The sequence below is a fragment of the Poecilia reticulata genome, chromosome 13 (assembly GCF_904066995.2).
Source record: "Poecilia reticulata chromosome 13, P_reticulata-male-v2, whole genome shotgun sequence".
Classification (NCBI taxonomy): domain Eukaryota; kingdom Metazoa; phylum Chordata; class Actinopteri; order Cyprinodontiformes; family Poeciliidae; genus Poecilia; species Poecilia reticulata.
This window is the reverse complement of record NC_088842.1, coordinates 28,757,772-28,781,890: the sequence shown is the minus strand read 5'-3', so window position 1 is coordinate 28,781,890 and position 24,119 is coordinate 28,757,772. Positions and strand designations below refer to the sequence as shown.

General features: G+C 37.9%; 1 long non-coding RNA gene across 2 annotated transcripts; it reads left to right on the top strand.

Moving 5' to 3' along the window:
- Nucleotides 1-68: 68 nt before the first annotated feature.
- LOC108166806 (uncharacterized) lies at nt 69-23,787 on the top strand. 2 transcript variants are annotated; one of them, XR_014090681.1, is made up of 4 exons: nt 70-651; nt 19,786-21,039; nt 21,140-21,376; nt 21,510-23,787. It is a non-coding gene; the product is annotated as an uncharacterized LOC108166806 (long non-coding RNA). The 2 variants fall into 2 exon arrangements; XR_014090680.1 differs by having other exon boundaries at nt 69-651; nt 19,786-21,376.
- Nucleotides 23,788-24,119: the final 332 nt, after the last annotated feature.

Below are 24,119 nucleotides of genomic sequence, written 5' to 3'. Positions count from 1 at the left end.
AACATTCTGATGTCAGATGGGAAATCTCACAAAATCTCTCAAAATCAAATGTGAGTTCAAAGTAAATAAACATGACCGATACATGTCTTCTCATTTTTCTCTTTGTCATGTCTAGGTCGATTTCTGAGTTTGACATTACAAGCAGTACTTGGGGTTCTTACGTCATCAGACTAGAAGTAGTGTGCTTTCACTTCAGTAATATGTATTTATTGTAATCTGTAAAGATGCCAGCAAATATTACAACACTGAAAAATATTTTATTAAATAGTTTAATTTTACAGAAGCACAGTCCGTCAGGGGAGTGACAAACAAGTTAGAAATAAAATAATTAAGTATAAAGAGAAAACAAGCACCAAACTTTTTTTTTTTCTGATTCTATCCCACGTTCAGTTTTATCCGGAGGAGGATTAGGGACACTGAAAAAAGTAACCTTAATTTTAGAAATTGACAACAACAAAAAAAAGTCAGAGTTCCTTTTTTTCGTATATTTGAATTCCTGTAGCATTTTTTTCAATGTTCAGCGCTATTCCACATCCAGCCTCTAGGGGGCACCGGTTGCACAGAGTATGCTTATGGGCAAACGGAAATAGAATAAACCTTCACGTTCAACGAGGAAAAAGATCAACATGTCTGTCACACCTGTTGCCACAGGTCAGTAAATGTGTCTTTTAATGCTTCTATATTGCGTACTTTCAAGAGTTGAACAGATTATTTGTTTGTGAGTCGACTAGAACGTTATTTTTGGAAATAAGGCTTATTTGCTGTATGCTAATGCTAGCGGACTTTGGTCATGTGTGTAAAGCTAACTGGAAACACCTGAATAACTGGTAAATTTACTTAAGCCTCTTTCACTGCGTAGTTATTTAAACAGTACTGCGCGATCATCGATCACCCAAAATTAAGCAGATCGTCCGATTAATCTGCGTACCCCTAATTATTACCCCCTGCCTCCTGTCTTCCCCCCACCGAGGCCACGTTCCCAGGGAAAACACTGGCTGTGAAACTGTGAAAACGGGAATTTGAAACTCTGTTCATAAGCAACTCTGAGCAAAACAGTACTCTGAGTTATTTGACCCCAATAGCCTCATACAGTACCTGATATATATAGAATTTGCCTGCAGTTTTTTTTTTTCCACTGTTTTTTTTTTTAGCACATCAGCAAAAACAGCCAAATCTTACATCCTCGTTGTTTTCGTTCTTCACGGATTTTCTGTCTCGATTCTGAGCCTACTCTCTCTCTGAAGCACAGCCTTTTTTTCTGAGAAAAAAAAAAACAGCGAGTACTTAAAATATATCATTAAGTACTCCAAAGCAAAGTATAACTACGTCTACCTCCTCTGGATGTTGGGGAATTGCAGGTTTGTTCCTCTGGGGATATGAATGTAAAATGGCTTTGGAGGGTTCTGGGGCATTTTGTGCTGAATTCAGAGGTGCTGGGTGAAGAAAGTGACGATGCAGAAGTGGGTGAATGTTGGCAGAGAGAAACCTGTGACTCCACAGCAGCCTTTAAAATGAAACTTATTTTATACAAGTAGTTTGTTTTTCTAAAGGGGAGTCCACACTTTTTCAGCTGGCGAGCTACTTATGAATATTTAGGTTACAATGATCTAACGAGGAGAATCTGACTTTATTAGCTGATCTACTGTTATTACATTTGCGATGATGGGCTCTCATGTAAAATAAAAAAAAAAAAAAAGGACTTACTGGGCTGCACAGTGGCGCAGTTGGTAGAGCTGTTGCCTTGCAGCAAGAAGGTTCTGGGTTCAATTCCCGGCCCCGGTCTTTCTGCATGGAGTTTGCATGTTCTTCCTGTGCGTGCTTGGGTCCTCTCCGGGTACTCCGGTTTCCTCCCACAGTCCAAAAACATGACTGTCAGGTTAATTGGCCTCTCCAAATTGCCCCTAGTTGTGAGTGTGTGTGTGCATGGTTGTGTGACCTGTGTGTCTCTGTGCTGCCCTGCGACAGACTGGTGACCTGTCCAGGGTGACCCCGCCTCTCGCCCGGTACGCTAGCTGGAGATAGGCACCAGCAACCCTCCTGACCCCACTGAGGGACAAGGGTGTAAGAAGATGGATGGACTTAATACATTTTTCTGTGTTTTACAAGAGATGAAAGAAAATTCAGTTTATTTATTTAGCACCAGTTCCCAACAAATGTCGTCAAGTCAGGGCATTTTACAAAAAAATAATCATTTCAATTCAGTCATACAAACTCATCTCCTTCAAGAGTCGGGGTCGTTCTTGTTTCTTCTTGGATTGCCACTTTTCCCTTTAGCACCCGTTTTCTTGCCTTAACATGGTTCCAAATTTTTTCAGCTGTTTTGATAATGCGTCCTCGCCTGTCTTTTTCCAGGAACTGTTAACAGTTTGTTCACTTCTGTAATTTTATGGGTTGAATCAAAAAGATGTCTGAATTTGCGAACCTCTGCCAGGAGGAGCTGTTGCTCATCTGCCATGATTTCCTTATGGGGCTATCCGCGTTGTAAAGACATTTTCCTGTGTGCGCAGGGTGGAAAATTTGGGCGCCCGTGGAGGGAGGATGCTGCTGAAGTGATGTAATTTAGCTGCATGGCGCTGTGTGGATCTGGTGGATGCGTCAAGCAAAAAGAAGCTTTAATTTCTTGAATTATTCTTAAACAATTAACACTCCTCCAGTCACTAGATGGCAGCAGTGGTCAAACTAATCTACAGGCTTTCTGTTCAATCCAGTAGAAGTAGCATATGCAGGCACAGCTGTGTACAGAGCTGACGGAGGAGAAAAGGTTAAAAAATCTGTGAAAAGAAAAATGATGGAGACACCTGAGACAAATAACGGCCAGCAAAAACAGACCGGGAAACATGACGAAGCTTACATAGCCGCTCGGTTACTGTAGGCTATTTCACACCATTTTGACCTTAACATTTATAAGTAGCTTCCCATGAAATGCACTTTTCATCTCTTCTGAGATGAGCTAAAGTTGTGACTTTTGCTCAAAAATGTTAAGTTATTTTTTAAGGAATGAGCTGATAAAGCTGACAAGTAGCAGATGTTTACAGTTTAAGAAAAGTTTTGAATGTTACTGAGGTCAGTCTAAAAATACACAACCCAGTAAATCATTTGCACTTTTTCCTCAAGGTAGTTTCTAAGTGCTGTAAAGCATAACCCAGAAGATTCCAGATGCTTCAGAAAAGTAAACTTCAAAACATGAAAATCTCCAAATTCATCATTTTATTTTGTTCTTGTCATTTTTTTCAGGATTTATCCATATTCATTCATGTGCTGCCTGATACTTTATTAGTCACCTAAATCTTTTCCAAAGACCAGAAATAAAATAATTGATGTAAAAATGTCACTCTGGTTAAAATTAATTAGCAAAACGCTGTCAGACAATTATCAATAGAATAATAAATCAGGAATGAATTAACATCTACATAAATGTGATGCTTTTAGATTCAGTGACAAAAAATAGAAATATATTCAGAGCTGGAAGTGACTTCATCGAAAATCAGTCGAAAAAGAAATGAAACTTGTTTTCTATTTGTAAATAGACTATATGCCAATGTAATCTATTAGTGTCCCTCTAGGTATTGAACTGACTGAAATGTATAATTATTTTTATAACAGAATTTTGCTTCTCGCTGAGAACAAAAACTGGCTTCATTCAATTAAAGTAACCGCCTGTTTAAACCACTAAACTTTATGTCAGTAGTTATTACTAACTCAAGCCTTGTTGGCTGTCAAAAATCAAAAACTTATTATGACTCTTCAGCAAAATTAATTTATTCTGTAGCATAAATTACAACTTTGCACACACTTTTTAACTAGGCTCCTAAAAGAAGTCTTTTCATTAACGTCATTGAAAAAATAAGTAGCGTAAAACGGTTATTTAAAACTATAGGAAGAAATTTTACATTAATACTGATCAGTTATATTTAAAATAAAAGAAACAATCCCAGGTACCTTATAAAGTAAGCAGACAAGACAAAGCAAAACTAGACACACTTTTTAAGTATTTATTTAATTCTTGAGATTTTTTTTTTTATGTACTAATGCGGATTTGTCTGACTAAACAGTTATTTTAAGCATCACTTCAGCATCCTCTCATGACGAGAGGAATCCAGCTAGTGCTGCCAGCTGCAGTTCACAGAACCATTAATTTATAAATGTACTGTTTTCAGTTTGGCTTACAGAAATGTCTCGACAGTATTGTTTCTGTTGGTCCACCGAGGTCATTTTCTTTTATGCTGGCTTTGGATTTCTGGTGATCCTTGACTTTAGTTTTGGAAATTATTCATGCAGAGTGCTTCCTCAGGGAAAGTTTCTGAACGCTCATAGCGCCCATGTGGGATAAGTGCAAAGCACAAAAATCGAATCTCGCAGAGCTAAAAAATAAACAACTTGTCAATGCGAACAATGGTTGAAATAATAAATGATTGGAACAGCAGTCTATCACTATGAACAGCCCCGCTTTTTCCTTAAAAGCCTTCTCTTGTAATCAGTTGTGAGGAACACACGGTGAGGCTGCATTCGACATGGGCCAGGTCAGGCAGAAAAGCAGCCATTTTGATTATATATTGACAATAGGGAAAGGTCTTTGTTTGAGATGTCACATTCTCTTTTTAACAGATATGCTAAATGCTGCTTTTCACTTTGAGGATACCTTAACATGCAAAATAGTCACAACTATCCAGAATTTTGACAAAATGAATAGTTAGTTTATTAATATTATGATGCTATATTCCAGGACATAACCTGCATAAATCAAAGTGAAATAAAATCACTACACATAGGAAAGAAGGGATTAACTGTCACAACTGTGTATTTTGACACCTAATAGAGTCCAGTGCAGTGGAGGCGGTTTTAAAATGACAGAGAAGCAAAGGTTAAAGTTCAAGGCCGGTTCCATACGGAGGGTTAAAACGGACAAGATTATATACATAAATACATCATTACATAACTAAGTAAATGTACCATAAAATACATGTTTGAATAATTTAATTATTTGAAAATTGATTAAATATGTCATAAAATCATTAAATGCAAACTTTTAATAGCCGATGCAGATAATTAATTAAATGTGTATTTAATTAAGCTGTGGTTCCTGTTCCTGCAGCATCACCGTGAAATAATTTGATTTGTCAAACTTGAGGGGCGGAGTTAACACTTCACTACCCTCATTCTTTAAAAAATCACATCGCCAGGTAAAGTCGAAGAACTGATTAAATGCTACCTTCATATGCTAGCAACTGAAAAATTGAGGCTAAGCTAATGGAGCTGAACAGATCTGTTTAAGCCCCGCCCCTAGCCCCGCCCCTCGACTTTGATGGACGACTTTTGCAGAGTAAATCATTTTATGGTGACGCTGCAGAACAGGAAGCATGAAATAATGAAATACACATTTGATTAATTATCTTCAGTGCCTATTATGAGTTTGCATTTTAATGATTTTATGACACATTAAATTAAACATTTAATGAAACATTTATTTATTTCATGGTACGTTTAATTAATGATTTAATGATGTACTTATTTAATTTAGTCCCTTTTAAACCTTCGTAGGTTCATGCTACAACAACAAAATGTTTCAAACTTCCCCAGGACATTAAGATGAAGTTTGCAGAAAGGTTAGTCTTGCACTAAGTATCTCATTTCTCATCCAAGTTCCTGTTAAATAAATTTCTCGAAGAACATGATGATTATTGATGGCTTTGATTGGGGTCATTATGCATGCTGTGCGCACCATATGTTCCTCCACTGCTCTCGGGAATCCTGGAATTAAAAAAAAAAAAACCTCAAATAACAGAATCACCTGATGTGGAAGATGAGAGTAAACTAAATATCTGTATCTAGAAGTGTACAATCAAAGGCATTTCTCTGCTCAGAAATCTCACAGGTAAAGGTTATTGAATGAATCTCAGCTACGTGCCGTTTCAATGCATTTTTCAGTACGTTTCCTTTCAAAGCTAAATCAAAGAAACAAACACAAGTCTATAGAGCTTTCTGAATTGCCAAAACTCGACATTAAAAAGTACATACAGGACTTGGAAATAAATTTGTATCTTGTCATAAAAAATAAAATAAAAAATCCCTTTTCGTTGTTGGAATGTAAAAAAACAACAATATGTCATGATGCCTGTCAGTCATTACTGGATAATATGTCTGTATCTACTTTCATGGTTGCTGATTTTCAAACACTTGTTCCATTGGGAAGGAAAAAAAAAGACAAAGCAATTTCAAGCTTCATTTGTTGCATGAAAGTTAAAAACAGCTGTGATTTTGTCAGGAGGAATGACGGAAAACTTTGGTGCATTTGTTTCACTCTCATTTCTGAGAAATATCTCCGATTGAGATGTCAGACATGTACAGTGACCAGAGGACTAATGGATCTACTTAGAGTGGAGATTTGAAAGGAATTTGTGCTCTTCAATTACAGAGGGACCTACATAGACCTGCCTGCTTTTGTATACATTTATTCATAGACCTCTTTAGAGAAACATAGGCTGTAGAAGAGAGGAAAAAAAACATTTAGATTTTTTTTTCAGTCAGAAAACAAAACATTGTATTTCTAAGTTTCCTTGAAATTCTGATGACAATACTTCTTAAAGTAAATATGTAAACCATCTATAGAGAAAAAGAATCAGTGTTGTGGCTATTCTTGCATCATAATAAAGTCCAAAGAGCAAAAATACCAGAAGTTTCTGAGGAAAAGGTTTTCGACACCCTCAAAATAAAAAGCACTCTGAGAGTTTTCCGGTTTCAAAAAAGAGCTTTGTTTTTTTTTACTTATAAAAATAATAGAAGTATTCTCAGAGTTGACTTCATACAAAAATTCAAATATAAATGTTAATTTTGTGGTAGAAAATCTGCTTCACTCCTCAGTCCTCCTCCATGCATCATTTTGCATCAGATCAACCACAGCAGCTGCTTTTGCTTGTTAGTCACAGCAGGAGGCTGACTGACAAGGAGGAGGACTCAAGCAAAAACAAATAATAAATCTACCATGAGCGTAAACTTGGATCGAGAACATTAATAATTTAGCAGTTGTCCAGTTTTGTTAGAAAAGGAGAGAAAACGATAAATCATACAAATGGAAATTACTGATCTCATTTGAATTTACGATACGATTAATTGACAGGCTTACTGACATATTGTTTGTTCAAACTAAGAGCTGTAACGAGCTGAAACTTAAGAGAACTTTAACATGAACATTAAAAAATATATCAAGATGCCATTGTGGTTTGTAGAGCTAATTCACGAAGCAGTTCGTGGTCGTGAACTACAGCGTCATTAGATAATGTGCAACAATATGTCAATGAAAGTACAGTAGAAAGAAATGTCTAACCATGAATGTTTTCTAATGAAATATTAGATAAAAATTGATATGACTCAAAACCATCATATTTTAATCAGTGTGTGTCCACAGTGAACGGATGAGGGAGGTAGAGCAGATGACTTTAGGGATTAGTTGTACAGATGAAGAGAACAGCAAAGGTATCTGGTAAGACGGCATCCGCTACCAACGGTGTCTCCTGACACCATACTCAGACTGCATGCTCTCTGCCACACTGGAACTTGGATGTAAAGGAGGAAGCAAGATTTATATCTGGTTACAAAGAATTTATATTATTTATCGTTAGTCATTAGAAGCGTTTATCAAAAAAGGTCAAATTTAGAAGCAGCTCATTATATTTGTAAAGTGTAGAATATTTGTGATGTAATTCTGTGAGTCAGGAATACCCGTGTTTGGTTTGCAAATCAGTTCAACACCTAAAAATTCTCCTTCCCCGTGTCTGTTGTCAGACTGGCTTATTATAACCCTCGTCAAGCTTTCCAGGCATTCCTGCTTTGACCTTTCTTTTTGTTCCTGATTTTTTTTTTTTTGCTTGCTCCTCACTTTTGTTTGCTCTACAGTCTGACATCTTATGTATAACCTTAGGCTTGCCAGCAAAAGCTTTGATGTTGAACTTTTTTCTTGTCTGCAGCCGGATCGCTACAGGTATGGCTAAAATAAGGATGTCATGAAAAAACAGTTTTTGTTACTATTTCAGAAACTGAAACTCATAGATTGATTACACTGAGTGAAATGTTTTCAACCTTCAATATAATTTTGAATATTTATTGAAAACCCCAAATTATGTGTTAGACAAATTTTACATTCGATCAACAAGTCGTTTTAGACAGACATGTCAGATTCTAAAAACTGCTCACTTTCACTCTATACTTGGTGGGGTCTCCTTTTGGATGAATTACTGCATCAATGCGGCTTGTCAGTGACCAGCCTGTGGGGCTGCTGAGGTGTAATGGAACCTCATGAAGCTTTGACAGTGACCTGGAAGTCATCACTATTGTTTGGTCTTTCTTCACAGAAAGAAACACAATGAGCCAACACCAGCGAAATGGCATGGAACCCCAAACCATCACTGATTGTGGAAACTTCCCACAGCCAATCCGGCGATGTGGTTTCTGTCCCTTTCCACCAGATTCTAGATCGTTGATTTCCAAATAAAAGCCATATTTAACTTTCACCTGAATAGAAGTTCTTTCAGTTCTTTGTTCCCCTTAATTTAGATAGGATACGTCTTGGTAATTGATAAGTTACTAGTGCTGGTCACCATAACTCCTAATTTTACTATTGCTTGATTAAAAAAAAGTAGGAAGAAACACGCAATGTGTGATGGATGTGATGAGTTGTGTTATTGAACTTGATGCTGTTTATGTTGCCCATTATTGGTTTTAACACACATTTGTTTACTTAATTGCAATATTGAGACAGAGGGAGTCGAATGTGATTGATTGTTTTCTGAGAGACCTGGAACACAAGAATGTCTGCACAGTTTAGTATTTTGAGCAAGACACCAACTTCAGGAAGCTCCATAGATCATAGGTGAAATTGTCCAATAATTAAAATGTCCATATTAATAAAGTAATTAAAGCTACACTTACTAGCAACTGCAGTAGCATGCTTAGTTTTATTAATTGTCCAGTGCGTTTGAGTTCCAAATATTCTTAATTTTATTACACTTTCACTACTTGGGGAAAAAAAAAGAACTGCTGATTGTTTTCTAAATGTTTAGTTGTACTTTTAATTTCATCAATTTATTATACATTTTAGATATGATTGAATCTTTATTTTGACATTCCCCATTGTGTTTTAGCAACTGCATATATTTTCTTCATCAGAAAACAAACCATTTGCGGATTAAATGCGATTTGTGGATTAAATCTGCCAGATTTTTTCCTAAAAAAAAATAAAAAATTGGACAGGAATTTACTCCAAGTTTTTGAAATTTAAGTCCCATATTTACAAGTTTTAACATATAAAACTTGTTAAAACTTTATATGTTAAAGTTAAAGTATTTACAAGTTTTAACATATAAAACTTGTAAATATGTACATTTTTAGCTTTGAAAGTTTACATTATCTATCTGCCCAAAGCTGAACAAGAAAATTACCCTATATACACATGAAGGCACACTGTTTCGGCTCAGTCAAACTCCTTGTTATTCGTAAAGTGTCCCTTTGGTATTTATACTTGTGGTTAAATTTTCTGTCTAAAAGAAGTGTGAAAGTTCCCAAGGAGTGGCAGCTTTATCCTCCCCTGCCAACATAACAGAGGTCCTATTTTCTTGTTCAGTGAAGTGGAAGTGGGTGGTTCAGCGCTGTTTGCCAATGTAATACCAAGTAGATCTTATACAAACACAATTAGAGCAATGTTTGGTTCTGTTGTGCATAAAATTGATTGACAATTGGGAGGGAGTATTAGTATGGTACGTTCAGTGGTTCTTTGAGCCATTGCTCTCCTTAGATGAGACTAAAAAGGTAAGCATATTGAGAACTTGTGCTCTGTGCAACCTCGTATGCATAAAAATAAAATGCAAAACCCCAGGGTTATTAGACTTATAAATCCTCAACTTTTCCTCAGGTCTCTTATCACACTGAGGTAATGCAATACTAAGCAGTAGATGCCATGTTTGCTAAAAGTTATGGTTCTTTACAAAGACACAGAAATACTTAATTCTGTTCTTTTGGGTTCTTGCGCACGTCCTCTCTGTCTACGCCCAGTCAACAATAAAAACAAACCAACATTTGGGTTAGTTTTGTAATTTACAATAACCTGCCATTTTCACAATTTATGAGAAAGAGAAATGAACTATTGCTTAATGGCTTAAGGTGCACAGGTGCAAAATGCTTTGTTTATTAGCACAACAAAATGGTGGAAGTAAAGATGAAATTGCAAAACAGAGATACAAAATCATGGTAAAAATTTGACTTGGTGCCCTGAACACAATGATTAGACTTTGTCCAGCTTTGTACCCACTCTGAAATAACTGGACATGTAAATATGAGATAAAACATGATTGAAACGGTTTTACCATTTTGGGCAAGAACTCGCATCACCCATTTAAGAAATCAACTCGGGTTACAGCTGAAAACAAAAATGTTCAAATTTGTATGTTCTGATCCAGCTGTTCATTTCAGAGAGAACCACTTTTGTGATTTTTTTTAAGAGCTCAGTTTAGATAATTTTTAAACAAAACTGCAAATTTCTGTTTAGAAATGATTGAATTTCAGTAAAATAATTAACAAATTTGCACCTGTACAAAATCTTATTTTTATTTTCCACAAATGAGTGCTAAGAGGAACTAAGAGTGATACTTGATTAATTGTGCACTGTGTGAAATTCAAAAGGCAAAGGTTTTATTTACCAGTGTTAAATTATCCATTTCTTTTCAGTATTTATTTAATCTTGAGACCATGTATTTAGTCTTTGTGTTTGCTATTTTGAAAATAGATAAAACTGATATATGATGGAGTTTTTTTTTTTTCCAATCCGTGTTTCAGTTGAAAAGGGAGAAGGTATCCTTCCCCTTTTTGCCAAGGAATTTGATTTCTTAGATTTCCTAGTCATTTGAAACTTATCTCAAGTTAAATATTTGCCCATGGATGGTGTTGCTGGGAGTACGAAGGAAGGATGTGATGAGAGACGGCTCTCTGCAGGCCACTCTGTTTGCTCGACACTCATGGGAAGTCCTGATACACATGAGTAAATAACGGAGGAAGCATCGAGCCGGATGTCTGCTCGGTTCATAAAGCTGCTCTCACTGGCACTTTAAAAAACAAAACAAAGCAAAAATCTGAAGGCACATAGTTTGAATTTTTTTATTTTTTTTTTATCAAACTGTTATTCTTCTGTAAAGATAGCTGATATCCGAGTCTATTGTGGTAAAGCCATAGAAAATCCCAACTTATTTATGCTTTTTACTATGAATATTGTGAACAAAATATATTTGTGGGTCAGTTTGATCAGGTTCTAAACAAAAAGGTAATTCTTTAAGGACAGAAACCTCCAAGACACTTAACCAGGAAAAGTCATTGATCACTATCTTGGTCTTCGGAAGTCGGAGTTGAATTTAGTTATTTTGTCAAACGTTATCTCTTGCAAAGTCACTTGTTATAAGGCAAATTCTTATCTCCAGGGAACCATTCAAATGTTGGCTGCACTAGTGCCATGACATGGTGCTATAAATATGACCAATTAATATTGTCTATGAAATAAAGATATGATTTAAAAAAAATAACTTGAAGGTGTTCTTTGAAATTGTTTAAGATTGAACTTAATAGTAAAACTCCAGGCATGTCTACGTTCAAATTGGAGAAATATAAACATGATCTCAGAGTGATTATATTTAAGTGTCATTGGAGAAGTGTTTGGTAGAATAAACATTATTCTTTAGTTTTGCCAAAACTGTTAAGGTTAAAGGAGTCACTCTGACTTGTTTGTAGCCTGCCACTGCGCCGTTTCTGGACTGTTTCCAACGGAAATAATCACAACATGATTAACAACTGTGTTCAACAACCTTTCTATAAATAACTAAATATAATGAAATAACAGGGTAAAATAACTATCTTTTTCATTTCTTTCTGGTTGTTTGTTTTCAAGTAGAGAGCTTTTAAATCAAGGAGCCAGCCAGCTCAGACTGATTACCTTCTTTTCAGAGGGAAAGCATTGTCCTGTAATGTGTGCATTGAAGCTAAGAAGCTGTAAACAAGATAATCAATTTGTGAAGGAGTAAACATTAGATACCTTCTGTTGTACTGGTACACTGCACTAAAGAATATTAGAATCACCAAATAGACTTTTAAGTAAAGGGTTGAGCAAAAAATACATGGTTTTGTTCTTTTCACCTTGACTGAGAAAAACCCAGGCACTCAAAAGAGCCCATAACTACATCAGGATTGAAAATGATTGGAAAATCTGATTGGTAGTTTGCTGCCACTTTCCCTCCACTTGTGTTGATTTTTGATTTTTTAAATTTGTGCTTGACACAGTCATGGTTAGGTTTATGGAGCAGGCAGAAGGAGAAAGAAGCAGGAGTCAAACAAGACAATAAATACTCTCATAGGTATGGTTGGAATGAATAAAATGATTTTTGGGAAGTAGGTAGCTAGGTACATGTTGCTGAGCATCAAACCAAGCCATCAGGTGTTGGATCAAGTATGAATGATCACTTTCATGGGCTGTATGCATGCTACTATTCCGCATTTGGTTAATAGGACAGATGAATTTCCGGTTCCACCGTGTCGATAGTGGAGCGCTGTAATTTGAAGACAATGACTGTATTTTGTGTTTACTCGTTTATTGAAGCATCTTTGAATGATGTATGACGCGTTGTTCGCTTCTCAAGCTCAACTCTACAGAGCTTGATGGAGAGAGGCTTAAAACTTTATGTTTATTCCTATATAACAAACCTAGAACGTAGGTCGCTTACGCTAGCTCATAACTAGAATCACAAGTCATTGACAGAAATCTGGAAAGTTCTCTTTTGAAGACACTGCCTTAGCAGGCTGGTGTTTCATACGTTTGTAATATTCAGGACGAGTATCTGTCATGCTCAAGATGTACAACTTCCATTTCATCCTCTCGGCTATCCTTTGGACAATTCTGTCTCTGCTCCCAAACACAAGTGCACGGAGTGGAAGAGACAAATTATTCCATTCAAACTGAACACTTAGCAACCAGCAACGTCCTCATGGGTTTGATGGATCAGTTATTTCACCTGACACAAAACAACGACTCCAGTCCTTAGTCTAAATCGTAATCACAAAATTATCCCAGCAAATGTTGACAATACACTTTGTAGCTTATAGTGGCAGAAACTCAGCAGGTGTTTCGTTGCATTGTTTTATTTGGGGGTATCGGAGTGACGGAGGGAAGGGCAGTTAAATACTAATTCTTGGCACATTTGTGGAGAAATCACATGTAATCCCATTTTTAAACTCTACAAGCTTCGATTTGTTCCAATAACATGCTTTGTTCTTCTAAACAGATTTTTTATTTATTTTTTTTGGTTTGTGAATGATCCTTTCTGTCATCCAAAACAGTTGCTTAGGGTTCATGGTATTCGTCTCTAATCAGAATTTCACAGCAGCTCGGTATCACCACCCATTTCCCAGGACGCTGCCAGATGATGTCCTGCTGGTATATTCTCTGCCAGCCACTGTGTTCTGGGTGTTACTGGTTTGCACGAATGCCTTTTCAAATCAGCTTAGCCGAACACAGGATGTCTGCATGAAAACAATGATGCTCTGTAGGGGCCCCCCCAACAGAGACATCCCTCTTCTTCCCTCCCCGTCACTGCTCTCTGACTGCACACCTCTAAAGGACGGAGATCTTAAAATGAAAGGCTCAAAAATCTTATCAGATACGTAATTTTTGGAGGAATAAACGGCCTCTTGTATCGATTAGAATTAGCCTCAAAACACAGACAGTACAATGAACAGTGGGGAATTTCTATTTAAATGGGTAGAAATTGTTACATTTCTGAATGCTTGTTAAATTTTCCCCTTAATACACTCCGGGCTGTGTTATTCATCTCATTCCTGTCATGTGTTTCATCTCAACCCACTAACCATTTAGTGCAGCTTGACAGTAAAAGGTGTTTTATATTCTGCCTAATTACCACATCAGAATGGTGAATTAAGAGTTTTATAGAAGTCTGGCACCAACCTAAATGCTTTATATCATTCCCAAACCTTCAGGAATGACATACTAATTTAGCTCCATACAGCAGGCAGGACATTATAAGCAGTTTTATCAACTCTTGCTGAATGTACAGAACTGTCAAACAAATGCCTCGTATTCTAAGACCTAATTCCACATCTGCTCCAGCTACCATAATGTTAGGAAGTACATCATTAGAGGATCTTTGAACTGGTTAAAGAAATCTTGGGAAACTGCGATTGACTAATGCTCATGTTTGCTATCAGTAAAACATTATAGTGATTGTTAGAACTCAACCGTAGTCAGACAAGGTTATATTAAGACATTTGCTAGAGCCAACTATTTTTAGACTCTGAAAAGAAGCTGAAATGACCATTTGAATTGAAATTACTTTAAAACTACAGCGACCTGTAAAATCACCCATACCCAGTGTACTTTGCATTTTGTGTTCGCAATTTAAAATATAACTTATGAAGATTTTATATCACAGACAAAAGCAAAACAATGCATTATAGTGGAATGCAAAACACATATATTTGTTGTTGTTTTCATTGTACAACTATAGGTGAATAATTTTGCCACAGATTCTCATTTGGATTTAGACCTGGAGTTAAACATTCTAACACTTGAATTTATTCTAGAAATGTAAAGTACATTGTAGCGCAAATCATTTACAGTCTCTTCTTCAGCCTGGTTTACATAACGATTTTCTTACTGGATTTTCCCCTTATGACAGTCTTAAGGATGCCCCGTTTTTTTTTTTTTTTTTTGCTGTTAAAATCCTCCCCAAACTGTCGCTATTGCTTCTACCTCCTCGGACATGTTTGTTTACTCTGATGTCAAGTTTGATTGTGAGAGGTTTTGCAAGATTTTGTTTTGGATCTGAATGTTTGAATATAATCTGTTGATGTCTGGAGTGTTGTGTTTGCTGTTGGGTGGTACACCCCACAGTGTAGGAACAAACCTGCCATATCTATAATTTTTTTCTAATTGTGTGTGGTCTCTCGGGTTTTGAAAATCAACTGATAATTTTGAAATCTTTCTGTGTGAACCTGACATGTTTCATCGTGGGGATGGTGTGTTCAGGCAGAGGTTCAGTGTTAGTCTCTGTCCTCTCTGTAGTCATCAGACTAGGTCACCGTCCTCTACAAAATGACTTCCTTTCAACAATGGCTGTTTGTCTTGACGCCATAGATACCTACAAAGTCCACAACTAATTGTCATGGTGACAGATTATTCAATCTGTACTGTAGATGTTTGCAGTGCCTTCAAGGTTACTTTGAATTATTTTGTTGCTCCTCTGTTCTCTCCTCGCCCTGCCTGTGATTGCAACATGTCGAAACACATCGATTTATACCCTTTGGCAACATAATGTTGGTTACTTATAAGCGTTCCCATAACAAAACTGGATTGTATAAAAGTCAGAGGCATCATTATGGTGATATATTGGATTTTTAAGGTAGAAGAGTTGGATTAGTTTTGTAGTGGCATACAGTAGGTTCAGTTAATGTTTTTACATTAAGAAAATGCATCACCTTAACTATTCACTCTTACATGCTTCAGACATGTTTAACTCATGTTTTGTTGCTCTTATTAGTTGCAGGTTCATTAAAATCAATGCAGCATAAAAATAAAGATATAACGTATAGGACAAAGACGCTTACAAAGGTAATGACCTTTTCACTAACGATATATTAGGAATCTATGAAATCTTATTCTGGATGATGTGGTTATATTTATCTTTGGAGAAATCAGAATGTCAAATCTCTGTGACAACCTAGAAACCAATGTTAGGAAGAAACCAAAGCATCTGTAAGAGGAAAACGATGAGAGCTTTTCCTCAGAAATTGCTTCTGAACTCCAGGGATGTCTGGGAAACTATATCTTATCTGGGAATTTGCTGGTCAGCGACCAGAGTTCACAGTGTGCCAACTAACAGCTGATGAATGATGCAATGTCAAGTCGAATACGCAGTTCACACAGATTGTTTCCCTTCCTCTGATGTGTTGGCAAAGCAAGTTTTTGGTGAAAATAGGATTTTTTTTATTTTTTACTTTTTTTTTTTATTTGTTTTTGACTTGCAGCTCATCTTCATGTGTGTATATATATATATATATATATATATATATATATATATATATATATATATATATATATATATATATATATTGCAAGCCTTAAACTTAAAAGCCATGACAGTCAAAACTCAGGCAGTGTGTTAATTCAGGGTGTTCTTCCATCATCTTTAAAATAAGACAGGACAAGAAGATGGGTAGGGGAGTATCAACCTTAAAAGAGAGAAGAGAAGAGGAGATATTGATTTATGGCCTCCTGTAGCTTTCCTCCCTCATTTATCATGCTGTCCGTCTGCACACCGCCATCGCTCCCCTGCAGGGAGCTTGTCTTCCTCACCATGAATCCAGCCACTCGTCCTCATGTCTGGGTAACAAGCTGTGTACTCCACTCAGACCGCTGGCATCCCCCTTAAACCTTTCTCCCCCTTCCATGTAGTCACACTCCTACACCCACAACTGTGCACCATGACAGGATTACTCACAATTCACAAGCTCTGAAATATGGCAAAACCTGATAATTGTGAACAGATACCTCCTATCATGTTTTCAGAGCTTGAATTTGAAAGAAATAAATTGTGGCTTATTCATGAGAAAAACTCCTTTTTCTCATGTTGGACTATTTCGTCATCACAAATCGAACCACAGGCAACAGTCATTTCGAAATGTAAGGTCAGTTATGCAACTATAAATTGGTGGTAGAGGTTAAATCTGTGACTACACACTGCATATGTTACATGGGGGACGGAGGTTTTCCTGTCAAACATGAGCAAATATGTTAGCGGTCTCCTCAGCTTTGTGTGCGTATGCAAATGAGGGTCAGCCTTGGGGCTGTGGTGTGAAAGCAAAGTTTGTCTTTCTGAGCACAGAAAACAACTGCAGGGGCAGATCATGGAATGTTTTTGGAAAACAAAGCCATCAACTAACACGTGAGCTTGTCTAGCAAGTGAAGAAACTACTGATTTGTGACAGCAGACCTTGGACAAGGAAGGTCACGAGCTGCTTGGCCATTTTGCTTTCACTTCTTCCAAGTCGACCTGTTCATCGGAGTAAAGAAATCTTTGCTGTGTTACAGCAGGGATTTAGTGAAATTTATTTTTATCTACCCAATAAATATGAAGTGTACAGCATATAAAAATCATATTTTATGTACTAAATGTGTGTTTTATTGGTGAAAACCCACCAACTTGATATTTAGACAAATCGAGTCAAAACCACTCAAATGATATTGGCCCTTGAAAGATTACAATTCTTAAACACCAATTCAGTTTTGGCATTAAAATATCATATTCTATAATGCCCTTAAATGCTTCATTTATTTATGCATCTTGTTCTCTATTGACAATAGCATCCATGTTTTATTTTTTCTGTATTCCTTAGTTCTTAAAGGACTTTAAAAAAAATTCAAAGAAACATTTGTCGTATCTTTCCAGAATATTCTTGAGTAACAATTCCAAAACAGATACTAATATAATTGTGCTCATGATGCAATGATACAGTGCAGCAAATTTAATTGACATTGAACCCACAATGCATTGCTGTAAGCTCCCAGCCTGGCTCATGTTAAATGGTTAGCTCACTATAAGGCTCACAGTGTTGTTTTTTAAATCAAACGCTAAATCAGACATCTAAATGTTCCTTTCCGCTCGTCGTCGTTCGCCAACACTAGATCACAGCGAAGGTTTTATACCTTCACCTTTTTGCTCGTGAGACCTTTCAAAGAGCAAGTTTGGTTTTCCTGCTCAAATTTTAACAAGCCCTTGAAACAAGTTAATGTCAGCCCCTTCATTATTCAACAAAACAATGTGACAATTGCACCTGTGTGATACCGGTTCATCTCATCACGCTGAGGCAATCTAATGGTAATTAGCACCGTTTCGCGCTGTGGGAGGTCCAAAAAAAATTAATTGTTCAACTTCATGGCTACATTTAAAAAGCTGTATGTATAAGAGGATTTATTATTCTCTCAAGTTGAACAACCCCCTTCAGAAAGCCCTGCACTTTTATGGCAACGTTACTGTTGCATTTGTTAAAAGAAAAAAAAAAAACAAAGAAAACATCCTGTTTCCATTAATGCGTTCAAAGGCAGAGGTCTACAGATAGAGCTGTTCATGAATATTCAGATGAGGCTTTGCCCTTTTAAAGGGAGAAAAAAAAAAACATCCCAATGGCAAAAAAAATCTTAAGATAGAAAAGAAATAGAAGTGCTACAAAATTTAGAGCAACATCTTATTCAGCTCATATTGATTTTAGTAATAATAACGTTCACAAACATGCTGATCTAATTTTTCACCCATAAGAGCTGCTTTCCCTCAGTTTTGTCTTAAAACACCCCTGATGGACCAGAGGTCTGGGCATAATAACTTCTTATCCCACACCCCTGGTCTCGGTGTATCTTTAAAATATCAATGTTTTGATGACCTGAAGAGCCCTGCTGAGTTTCTGTTAATGCACTTCAAATATTAATGAGCTTATTTTGCTAATTTAGAGATTGTGAAAAGCTTTTTAAATAAATACCAATAATAAACCATAAGTTGTTTACTTTCAATATTGGTTAATGTTTTAAACCTTTAATAGGAACTTGTTTTTATATTCAATAGTGATTATATGTGTTACTCAGTCGACCACAGCCAGCAATCCAAAAGAGAAAATCAACCCAAATACCTAAAATGCTACTTTGTTCATGTTTTTGGTCCTTCTCTAGTTTATAAAATGTGGTAAAAAATAATAATTAAAAAAATGTGTCAGTGAATGCTACATTGAGTGGGGTCATTGGGGTCACCTGCAAAGTCTGCCTTTGATTGGATGGTCATTCTCTTGTGATGGTTGCTGCCCTCAGAAGCTGAATCTGTGTCCGAATCAGTCAAGCCTGATCCACTGCTTGAAATTCAGTTTCATGTTTGCATTGAGGACTGCTATGTCTGTCTAATTTACTTTTAAATGTGTATATATTATCCAAGATTTAGCTTTGTTTATCCTTTGTATCTGAATACAGAATGCAGTTGCACGTTCTGGAACATGGGCCAGACCAGGAGCCTTTCTGTACGACCTTTCGGCTGCATCAACAGCTTTTTCGGCTCAGATTTTTCTGCTAAGCAAACAGAATCGTGGTAATTGGACTGACTGAGTCCCTTAATGAGCCCATAGTCTGATTCTGGACCACAAAGTGAAAGTATTCTCCTTTCCCCTTCGATACTTGGAGCTCTGCTGCTAAACGCTGACAGACTGAAACTAGTGTCTGCCATCTTAAAAACAACTTCCACCTTAAAATTGAGTCATATAAAATCTATAGTCTAATCTATCTATAGGAGATTCCATCAGGGGGTCTAGATTATGGGTGGCCATTTAATAACTCATAGCTATCATAAAATAAGGTTGGATGAATAAACTGGAGTTTTTAAAAGAGGTTCACTCAGACCAAAACAATATTAGAACTACTGGATAATTTTGTTTCTTTCAGGTATGATAGTGATAGGGAGCATTACGGTCAGGATTCAAGAAATTTTAATTGCAAGAATGCAGTAATCGTTACAGCAGAATAAAAGATGCAATTTTATAACAATGTCTTAAAATTACAAGAAGTCGTTTTAATGAGAAATAAAGATACAAATAAGTGGGTTTTCTGTTATATTTTGTTGAATGTTTTGCTTTGTGTTCCCTTTTATAATTTTTACTTAAGTAGGTTTAGTCCAGATACAAATTTCTGAATGTTGAACTTCCTTCCTGCTGCAGGAGCACAGAGACGTTTCATCATAGACACACAGACGGAGAGATTTCCAGGAGTCTGAAACATGTCTCTGCTCCTTCCTGTGGATGTGAAATGAAGATCCTTTTCTCCCGGTTCCTTCAGACTGCAGTCTCCTCCTCTAAGCTGCCTTCAGCTCTGGATCCTTCATCATGATGGTTGTTTTCTGGTCCAGACTTCTGGTTTCTCCTGGCCTGGAAACAGAGGATGGTTCAGCTTCAATGCAAGAACTTTCCCAACTGAACACATCATGCATGACACATGTAGCACCTTAAAGTAGAGGACCAGGACTGATCCCAGCAAACCCAGCAGGACGACAACCAGTACGATGATCAAAGCAGTGAGAGAGTCTGAAACCGAACGAAACAGATTCAGGATCAGCTTTCATCAGACGAGTCAAACTAGAAATTTACAATAATCATATAAACCCCTTGTTTTCATGCTGCCTGTAGATCTGATCATGAACATTAATATCATCAATCCTCCTCGCTGACCTCATGAATGAGGCAGACAGCTGCTGGTTCACCTGAAGCAGAACTTCTCCTGATGGACTCCATGAGTTTACCTGAGACAGTGAGGTTGAGAGGCTGGCTCATAGAGGAGAAGTTATAGGAGAAAACGTAGACGTGGTAAAGGCAGCGGTAGGTTCCTTGGTGGGCGTGGCCAGCAGCAGCGAACAGGAAGAGGGCGGAGTGATTAACAGCCGGCAGGGTGCGGTTCAGAGTGTAGTTAAAAGAGTTGAAGACGAGCTGGAAGGAGCCGCCTTCATACTGAGGCCTAATGGAGCACATGATGCTGAAATCTGAGCCAATGAGGAGCTCAGATCCCTGCTTTCTGGCTGTGGAGACCCCGTCAGTGGAGGAAGAGAGGAAGATGAGCGGCTCAACCAGCAGACCTGGGAACGCAGAGGAAACACAGAGACAACTGGATCTAATCTGAGGTAGAAAACAAGATGACATGCATGAGAACAAGACAGGAGCTCATCAGACTGGTTACCATGGTTACTAGCATGTTTATACATGGTTACTAGCAACTTTATGACAGATCTTTAGTCTATCAGTAATATTTAAACCGTTTTTAGTTTCCCTCTCCTCAAGGTTTCAGGCTCTTAGTTAAAGATGACGGTTTCTCTGCTGACATCTGGAACCTGATGAAGAAACATTTTAAAACAAATAAATATGAGAGTTCAGAGTTACCTGAGCAGATGAACTCATGGCTCCGACCAATGTTTATATCACCAGGTAAACAGAATTTTAATGCAGAACCTGACTGCAAACAGTCAGACCCGATCCCCACAAACTGGTCTCTCTGAATTTTTCTTTGACTCTTTTGCTGAAACAGCAGAACCACAGTCCAGTTCAGCACAAACTACAGCTGCTGAGTTCATGTCCCAGTTAGGATTCCAAACATCCACTGGTCTCCAGTCATCTTGATGTTTCATCTCCAGTCTCCCGGCACATCGGCTGGCCTCTCCCACCAACCTGATGTCATGACCTGCACAGAGACAGAGAGTTCATTAATGCAGGAAGTGAAGCAGTGAACAGCAGCAGGTCTGCAGATCCTCCTCTACCTGAACAGGTGAGTCCAACAGCTTGACCAGGAGAGCAGCTGTTTCTACCTGAACTCTTCCTGCTGCTGCAGGTCAGCAGAGCAGACTCACTGCCTTCACACAGAAACTCTGCTCCCCACTGGAGCCTCTGCTTCTCCACAGAGCGCCCCCTGGAGGACTGAAGGAGACCCACAGAGAATCTCCCTGCAGACCACCTCTGCATCCTGCAGGTCAAAGTCGTTTTCACACACTGAGGACCACGACTGGTTGGTCTTCACCTCCAGTCTGCCTGAGCACCGGTTGGTCCCTTGAACCAGCCTGACTGAGTCTGTGGATGCAGAAAGAAAAAAAGTTTCTTCAACATTTTCACTGAATTTGGTTCCAGTTTGTTCAGCAAAGCTACATCACTGCAGACTCTGTGTGGAGGAACGAACCAGAGAGGGGAGCTGGAGCTGGGCAGAGTTTTATTATTAAATCTAGTGTTTAATGTTCTTATCGTCTCCCTGTACTGCAGGCCCTGGAGATCAGTGGAAAAAGATCAACTTAAACAGAGAAAATTACACTACAACAGCACAAAGATTGTATGAATTATCAATTATTCATTAATATTTCACCCTTTTCTTGTCTGCTGCTGATTGGCTGCTGAACCAGTTGATAAAAACAAATGTGAGGACAGATTTAATCACAGAATAATAGAAAGCTATCACCATCTTTTTACACTCTAAACTTAATTTGTAGAGGAAGTGCAATCTTTGATCAGCCTCTTGGCTGTCAGCTTCTTCTCAGTGACATCCAGGTTTTTATAACCCTGAATCTGCTCCACTGGTTCCTTTAATCGAAACAAAGTTCATTAAATCACTAACCTGGTAAAAACCAACCCCTCTGTTCTACACTTTGCTTCATTCAGAGAGTCTGGACTGTGTTGAGGTTTAAATTTTACCCAGTTGCTAACGTTTGTCCATGACATGCAATGCACCAGATCCACACTAAGAAGTTTACTGGAAGTTTCCTGGGCTGCAAACATGATATGGAAATAATCTATTACCAAGCACTGTTAGATGAAGTCACTCCATCAGGTTTATTCGCATATTGTGCACAACACAGAGAGAATATAAGACGATCAATAGTGAAACACTTCTGATTGAAAACTCTCCCAGGCAGAGACAACATGAGTTTTATAACGAGGCTGAGGGAGAGACGGTCTGGTCCTCATGCAGCTGCAGGAAAACATCTCCCAACCTTGTGCATGCAACCCAAATAGCTTCACTTGGTGAGAGTTCACCAGCATTTGCATTACAATAATTTGTCCACCACAAAACAGAGAACAGAGGCGGCTGTTAATGTTAATTCAGTATTTGGACGTGTGACCAACATGGACTGAACTTCCTCTGCTGCCATCGCTAAAACTACAGACTGATTCTAAAATAACACAGAAAATCAAGGTCATCGTTCAAACTTCTCCTTCTGTTCGCTGATTGGTCCAGTAGAAAATCTACCAGAGGGAATCCAGGTGAAGGGGAAGAAGCCCAGACTGAGCTGGAAGTGAGAATCTTTTTAAAGTGGAGTTGGAAGCAGAACAGGAAGGCAATGGCCAGGATATGAAATCACCTGAACAGATGATCTGTAGATTGTATCTCATCTCTTTGTATCGACACCACAGATCCACAGTGGAGCTGTCTGCTAGCTACAGCTGCTGATGTAAGGTTCCAGTTCCAGTCCCCATATTCCACTGGTTTCCAGTTTCCCAGATGCTTCTTCTCCAGTCGGCTACCACAGCGACTCCTTCCTGCTACCAGTCTGACTTCATCAGACAGCGCTGGAAGACACAACATTTACATGTAGGGTTACAAAAGGCAGAGACGGATTGATTTAGGATGGTGTTTATTTGATCTTCTCTTAGAGGCAGAGCTATCAGGGATGGTTCTGATCAAAGCTTCTTTATGCTGGAATGGCCTAGTTAAAGCCCAGACCTAAATGCTATTTATGCCCTGTAGTAAAACCTGAAATGTTTTTGTTATTCACCTTTTCTATCCATTTATATTTATGTCTTTCCTGAGACCAACCAAAGTCAAATTCTTTGTTTTTGTGTAAAAGTTGTCAAATCCAGTTGATTCTGGTTCCAGTTCTGATTCTGATTCTGATTCTGATTCTGATTCTGATTCTGGTTCCGATTCCGGTTCTGGTTCCGATTCTCGCTCTGGTTCTGATTCTGTTTCTGGTTCTGATTCTGGTACTAGTTCTGGTTCTTATTCTGGTTCTGGTTCTGGTTCTGATTCTCGTTCTGGTTCTGATTCTGGTTCTGTTTCTGGTTCTGATTCTGGTTTTGGTTCTGGTTCTGATTTTCGTTCTGGTTCTGTTTCTGGTTCTGATTCTGGTTTTGGTTCTGGTTCTGATTTCGGTTCTGGTTCTGATTCTTGTTCTGGTTCTGATTCTGGTTCTGATTCTGGTTTTAGTTCTGGTTCTGATTTCGGTTCTGGTTCTGATTCTTGTTCTGGTTCTGATTCTGGTTCTGATTCTGGTTTTGGTTCTGGTTCTGATTTCGGTTCTGGTTCTGATTCTTGTTCTGGTTCTGATTCTGGTTCTGATTCTGGTTTTGGTTCTGGTTCTGATTCTGGTTCTGACTGCAGAGCGATCATCATTATGTGCCTCAGCAGCCTGAGATCCGGTTCCAGACATTAGCTTAACATCTGTCTTCCTCCAGAATGAGTCTGACCCCCCAGTAGTAGGAACTGGACCCATCTGGACCGATCACTAAGCGAAATCGGAACAGAA